At 38.0% G+C, this 7,816-nt stretch overlaps 1 pseudogene; it reads left to right on the top strand.

The window, feature by feature from the left end:
• Window positions 1-4,317: 4,317 nt before the first annotated feature.
• Window positions 4,318-5,568, top strand: LOC102811551 (annotated as a pseudogene).
• The last annotated feature ends 2,248 nt before the right edge of the window (window positions 5,569-7,816 follow it).

Below are 7,816 nucleotides of genomic sequence, written 5' to 3'. Positions count from 1 at the left end.
TGCATTATCCTGCAGTGCTACACCAGGACCCCATATCATTTATGTTGTTGTTGTTGTTGTTATGTGCCATTGAGTCGGTACCCACTCATAGCAACACTATGTACAACAGAACGAAACACTGCCCAGTCCTGGTAGTCCTGGGCCAATCTCATAATTGTTGACACTCTTGAGCCCATTGATGCTGCCACTTTGTCAGTCCATAGTGTTGCTATGACTGCAAGATCAGTTTGAACATCAAGGTAGGAAGTTCAAATCCATCAGCCACTCCACGGAAACTCCATACAGGTTCACTATGGGTCAGAACTGCCTCATGGCACTTTACAACTTCAATAAATGATATGACTTAAAATTTCTTTTCCTTTTGTGTATTTGCTGCTGTTACGACTCCACCACATATAATCATTACTACCGTGCCTGTGGTGATTTATAAAATTGATTTTAAAATAAAAATTAGATAGTTTACACATCCAAATAAGTGTCTATTCTCAAAGTGGTTTGGGTACCATGTTAAATTTATTAAATTTTTGGGGGGGCGAGCAGCTTGCCACAAGAGATGTGTAAGTGATATAAAAAATAAAAGCAGCGACATGCTGTAAACTCAGCATTTCATTTTAAATCTCAAATAAAAGTAATATGTTTTATTTTTCAATACCTGATACTTCCCATGAGTCTTGGTGTGGCTTTGTGGGTAAATGTGTTGGACAGCATAATTGATTTGAACCACAATGTTGGAGGTTTAAACTTTACCAACCACTCCTCAGAAACCCCTTACATGGTTGCTATGGGTCAGAACTGGCTCAATAGCACTTAACAACAACAACAATAATCCATGAGCATGGTAGAGTCTTCCATTTATGTAGGTCTCCTTTTGTTTCTTGTAGTAGTGCTTTGTATCTTACTTTGTATAGATCTTTCGTTTCTCTGGTTAGATTTATTTCTAAATATTTCCTTATTTGGGCAGCTGATATATATGCATCTCTATGTGTAGGTTATACTTTAATAATATAACTTTAAAATAATCTCAATTACTTTATGATTGCATATAAACAAAATAATTAGAAGACAAATTGTGGTTTCATAAATCCAAGTGATGAAAATGAAATCCTTGCCCTGATATTATTTGAGAGGCATGGGAGCAACGATTATAAGAAAAATATGCCACAACTTCAATGAGGAGGTTAAATTTAAGGGAAAAGCAAATGGAATTGAAAGGATTCTTAGGATAAACTGTTTCTTTAATTCCGTCTTGTTGTGGATATTATATTTGGAAAAGACAGTCAGTGACATACCTTGTATGTTTTGTATGTGCATCCTAAAACTGAGGTGCTCGTCACGACTGAGAAGGCTGACCCAGATCTAAGTTAAATGCTATTAGGAGATTAAAAGGCAGTTTGACCAAAGTCTCAGTTCTTGCTGTCCTAAAAAAGACAATTCAGCTTTTTGTAAAAATTTAACTTTTTGTGTCCTGAAGGGTGCAAGGAGCAAGATTTTAATATGTGCAAGGAATTGTTTATTAAACATGTTTATAGAAAATATTTGCAGTTAATCCAAGAGGAATGATTTGATTAACATGTGCCAGGAGGTTAGAGTATAAAATTAATAAATTAAGTAATTTTAAGCTTAATAACACCCCCCTTGTAATTTCTTGCCATGGAGAAAGATGAGGCGTTCTGCTCCCGTAAAGATTTACAGCCTCGGAAACCCTGTGCAGGGTCACTATGAGTCGGAACCAACTCCACGGTACTTAAGAACACCAATCCCCTTCGTGACTGTAAGCTTGTAGCCCTTTGTTTGCAATATCTGATAAAATCCTCACAACCCTACAATTTGAAATTCTATAGTGCCTGCCTGATGCTGCTATCTCCCAATTTATTAATCTCTCTACCATTCAATAAAACTTTTTGAATTTTCTTGTAACAAGGTATAAGCCTGTTGTTTACTTTGGTAATTAAATATGTATTTAATTTAAAGAAAGTGATAATTTTTGCAATTTAAAATTGATACAAGAGAACACAAAGGAGATAAAACACATTATAGGATAGTGTGAAGAAGTTTAAATCAACACTCATGTAAAAATAAAGATTCATGAAGGAGAAAAAAGTCAATGAGGGACTCTAGGGCACATCTGTGGCTATTGATGTTCTATGAGGGGGCAAATGTTTTCCTTCCTTAATCACTTTTCCAATATACTACCTTTTTATCTCTTTCTTTCCTAAGGTCACTCAAGTAGACTTGCATATGTAGGACTAGAAGAAAATTTTGTCGACCCCAAGTACTGATTAGTTATTATTATAACCATTTGGAGAAATGATCTCTAAAATAGCAGCACCACTTTCAACAATGTCTTATAGCATTTCTCAGTGATCTGACATTTTAACTGCATGACAAAATTGTTGTTGTTGTTGTTGTTGTTAATTACCATTGAGTTGACTCTGACTCATAGCCACCATGTATAGCGTTTCTGAGAAATGGCTGGTAAGTTTGAACGACCAACCCTGAGATTCAAACTAAGTTTGTGGTCCAGTACATTATGGCGCAGCACCACACTAGATTTAGACATCAGCCAATAACTTGTATGATATACTCTAACTTCAAGGCGGTTGTCTGCAACTCATGGTCTCTTTCATGTGAGATCTATTTCTCAAAAGAAAAATCAAGTCTCTTCCACAAAAGGTATGAAACTTTGAAATTCCTTTCTTGTTCTAATCCTGAAAAAAACATTGTTATGTGCTCAGAGGCAAATGCTCCTCTTAGCACGGCCCAATCAGGCTGCTTGAAAGATTACAATAAGCCCAGAGGATCCATAAAGGAGTTTCTCAGGAGTAAGATTACAATGAGTGCATTTTTATAAATCGAATTGATTTCCTGAGTACAACCTCTTCATTTCTTTTTTTGGTGCAAATGGCCAGAGACTGTTGATATTGGAGCAATATTAGAAAATCTTGAATAACAACAAGCAAGCTGATCATCCCTACCAATCTATGAATCAGCCTAACTTTCCAATTTGCGTTTTTAATTTAATTTATTTTTGGTTTTGTTTGTTTGTTTTGTTTGTTAGTAAGAACCATCAATGAACTTTAATTCCCAAACCCCTAGTTAGTTCAGCCCATTTTTAACTGGCCAGACCTACTGAAATTTTGTGCCATAGAGTCGGTTCTGACCCATAGCAACCCTGATAGGGTTTTCGAGGAACAGCTAGTGAGCTTGAACCACCGACCTTGTAGTTCAAACGACTTTGCAGTCTGGTGCCTTAACCCGCAGCGCCACACCAGGACTACTGAAATTTAGGTGCCACTAATATTCAAATCATATATATATATATCAGACTGAAACAGAAAAAATAAAAGTAGCTGTAGAGTGGACAAAACTTCCTTATAAATGCAGTTGCTGTTGTTAAGTGCTAGAGCGTCAGTTCCGACTCAGAGCGAACCTGTATAGGGTTTCCGAGGAGAGGGTGGTGGGTTTGAGCCAATCACCTTATGGTTTACAGTCCGGTGCTGAGCCTCCAGCACCATATTGGTGGTGGTAGCAGTGGTACGCCGTGGAGTCAGGTCCGACTCATAACGACCCTGTAAACAGTTTCCGAGGCTGAAAATCTTTACCACATTAGGACTCTTGGGGTGTTGTTCTTTCACTTCCTTCTGCCTCAGACACTTAATCATATTTCAAGTGTGGTACCTTCCCAGAGAAAAACAACATTTATAGTTAAGATTAAACATAATACAGGACAGAACTAGCAAAAGGGAATGAATAAATTGTACAGCCTGTCTTTAAGATTGTATTCCTGAGAAATTCCTCAAATCAGGAATTATTCTTGAAGAGAAAAGTACTCCTCAGTTCCATAGCCATTCTTAAGTATAATTTAGGATTACTTACCTGTCCAACTCAGAATGCTGGTTTCAAGCACCATTTCCCTTGTATTGTTTGTTAGTGTGCATTAAACATTGACTTTGGACTCAAAATGGATGTCAAAAGAGACTCTGAAACTTGCTTCTCAGCATAAAGATGCTAAAGCAAATGGAAGAAGTGAGGAGGTACAAAAGCTGAACAGAAAATGTCAAAGGTCAGCTCAAGAAGACAAAGTCAAATATTATAACAAAATGTACAAAGAGACCTGGAGTTAGAAAACCGAAAGGAAAGAACACATTCAGAATTCATAAAGCTGAGAGAACTGAAATAAAAATTCAAGTCTCGACTTTGAAGGATTCTATGGACAAATTATGGAATGATGCAGAAAGAATCAAAATAAGATGGAAGAGCTGAAGTACCTGAGAGGTGAGGATTCAAGCCTGACTGACTCCACAACCGGACGCCAGGATGGAGTTCGTGAAGTGCTTTGGACATCCTGAGGAGTTCTACAACCTGCTGTGGTTCCAGATGGGAGGCAGCCGGAAGATGATGCAGAAGATGGACCAGGACTCGCTGAGCAGCAGCTTGAAAACTTGCTATAAGTATCTGAACCAGACCAGTCGCAGTTTTGCAGTTGTTATCCAGGGGCTGGATGAGGAAATGCACCATGCTATATGCATATTTTATTTGATTCTCAGAGCTCTGGACACTGTTGAAGATGACATGACCATCAGTTTAGAAACAAAGGTTCCAAAGTTACAGAACTTTCTCTCTTACCTTTATGATCCAGACTGGGGCTTAATGGAGAGGAAGGAGAAGGATCGACAAGTGCTAATGGATTTTCCAATGATCTCCCTTGAATTTAGAAATCTGGTTGAGAAATATCAAACGGTGATTGTTGACATTTGCTAGAAGATGGGATATGGAATGGTAGAGTTTTTAGAGAAGCATGTGACTATTGAACAGGAGTGGGATAAGTACTGCCACTATGTTGCTGGCCTGGTGGGAATTGGGCTTTCCCATTTGTTCTCGGCTTCAGAGCTAGAAGACCCCAAAGTTGGTGAAGATACAAAGCGCTCCAACTCTATGGGCCTGTTTCTGCAGAAAACAAACATCATACATCCAGAGGAAGACCAGAAAGAAGGAAGAGAGTTTTGGCCTCAAGAGGTTTGGAGCAGATATGTTAAGAAGTTGGGTGATTTCTCTAAACCAGAGAACATTGACATAGCTGTCCAGTGCCTGAATGAACTTATAACTAATGCGTTGCAGCACCTACCAAATGTCATTACCTACCTTTCAAGACTCAGAAACCAAAGTATCTTTAAGTTCTGTGCTATTCCACAGGTAATGGCCATTGCTACTTTGGCTGCCTGTTATAATAATCAACAGGTATTCAAAGGTGTTGTGCACATTCGAAAAGGACAAGCAGTAAAACTAATGATGGATGTCACCAATATGCCAGTTACCAAAACTCTGATTCACCAGTAGATGGAGGAAATTTATAATCGGCTCCCCAACTCAGACCCATCTTTTAACAAAACAAAGCAACTCATCTCCACTGTCAAGACGCAGAATCTTCCCAACTGTCAGTTGGTCTCCTGAAGCCACTACTCTCCCATTCACCTGTTGTTTGTCATGCTGTTGGCTGCACTGAGTTGGCAGTATCTGAGCACCCTATCCCAGGTCACAGAAGACTATGTTCAGACAGGAGAACATTGATTTGGAATTGTCTGGAAGCTCAAGTTCATCATGAAGCGGATTTATCTTTTCTTCAAGGATGGATATTGACTTCTTTTTTTGCCCATCCTATTTTAAATCCCTAAAAGAACTCTGTGTGGCTTAGACCTCTAGACACTAAAATGCAGTTGAGAAGAATATAAAAATGTGAAAGAATGCATTACTCTCCTCAGCCTGGTACTTCTGGGGTGGTGGTTGCTGTGTACTGTCGAGTCAGTTCCTACTCAGAGTGACCCTGTATAGGGGTTTGGAGATTGTAAATCTTTATTGTGACAGAAAGCCTCATTTTCTCCCAGGTATTTCTGGGTAGTGGTTACTTTTGCTTATTAGTTTGAGGCTGATGGTAGAGGATTCATTGCTACAGATTAGGTAAAATTGTTGAAATGGAACTGTCGTGAGATTTTGTTTCACTTGAATCCTCAGTAGAATTATAACTGTTGTTAAGTTTGTTCCGACTTATGGTGACCCTGCATAGAGTTTCCGAGGATCAACTGGTGGTTTGAACCATTGACCTTGTGGTTAGCAGTTCAGTTCTTAGCCTACAGTGGCACAGCAGGACTTTGTAATTATAATAACACATATTTAATTTAAAACAACTTTTGAATACTTTTTGTGCTAGAATATGAAGTGAATTCACTGGTTCCTGTTTTTCTTATCACTTTATTTCTCCTCATTGGTTGAATGTAGTAGATAAAATGTCTGTAGTGGTAATTTTTCCATGTTTGTAAGAATGCAGACTGTTTTCTGTACTTGGCTAACAATTAAATTCTGGATATCCTGGTACAATGAAAAAAAAAAAAAAAAGACGGAAGAAATACACAGAGTCACTGTATCAAAAAGAAATGGTTGATGTTCAACCATTTCAAGACGTAGCAAATAATCAAGAGCCAATGATCCTGAAGGAAGAAGTCCAAGGTGCATTGAAGTCATTGGCAAAGAACAAGGCACTGGGAATTGATGGAATATAAATTGAAATCTCTCAAGAAAGTGAGGCGGCACAGGAGGCACTCACTCATCTATGCCAAGAAATTTGGAAGACAGCTCTCTGGCCAACTGATTGGAAGAGATCCATATGTGTGTCCTTTCCAAAGAGAGGTGACCTAATGGAATGTGTACATTGATATTCTGTGTGAGTAAAGTTTTACTAAAGGTAATACAGAAATGGCTATAATCATACATTGACAGAGAACTTCCAGAGGTTCAAACCAGATTCAGAAGAGAAAATGGAATGAGGGATATCATTGCGGACATCAGATGGATCTTGTCTGAAAGCAAAGAATACCAGAAAGATGTTTACCTGTGCTTTATTGACTAGGCAAAGGCTTTCCATTGTGTGGATCATAGAAAGATATGGACAACATTGTGAAGTATGAGTATTCTGGAACACATAATTGTGCTCATAAGGAACCTGTACATAGACTAAGAGGCAGTTCGAACAGAACAAGGGAACACCAAATGGTTTAAAATTAGGAAAGGTGTGCCCAGGATTATATTCTTTCATCATACTGTATTCAGTCTTTATGCTGAGCAAATAATCTGAGAAACTAGGTTGTTCTTGCATGTGATATTGATATTGTTTGATGATTCTCACATCCCATTGGGTGATCTTTCTTTGAAATGGTTACAAATATGACTCTCTTACAATCGGTTGTCCAGGTAGTTGTCTTCTAAATTTCTTGGCATAGATGAATGAGTGCCTCCAGAGCTGCATTATTTTGTTGAAATATTTCAATTAGTTGTCCATCAATTCCTGGAGCTTGTTTTTTGTCAATGCTTCAATGCAGCTTGAACCTCTTTTCTTATTATCACTGGTTCTTGATCATATAGTAACTCTTAAAATTATTAAACATCAGCCAATTATTTTCATACAGTGACTTCGTATATTCCCTCCATCTTCTTTTGATGATTCCTGTGTCATTAAATATTTTGCCCATTTTGTTGGATGCTGTCAAAATTGTTGTTAAGCTTGAGCCCATTATTGTTGCCACTGTGCCAATCCATCTAGTTGGGGTTCTTTTTTTTACCAAGTCTCCACTTTATGAAGCATGACATTCTTTGAAAACTTTACTCTTATCTCCATTTATGTTGATGTTATTTATTGGTCCAGTGATGAGGATTTTAGTTTTCTTTTCACTGAAGGACAATCCATACTGAAGGTTGTGGTCTCTGATCTTCATCTGTAAGTATGTATGCTAAATCCTCTTCACTTCAGCAAGCAAGGGTGTGTCAT

Source organism: Chrysochloris asiatica, unplaced genomic scaffold, assembly GCF_000296735.1.
Source record: "Chrysochloris asiatica unplaced genomic scaffold, ChrAsi1.0 scaffold00005, whole genome shotgun sequence".
Classification (NCBI taxonomy): Eukaryota; Metazoa; Chordata; class Mammalia; order Afrosoricida; family Chrysochloridae; genus Chrysochloris; species Chrysochloris asiatica.
The sequence above is the reverse complement of the archived record's forward strand: the minus strand, read 5'-3'. Positions and strand labels throughout refer to the sequence as shown.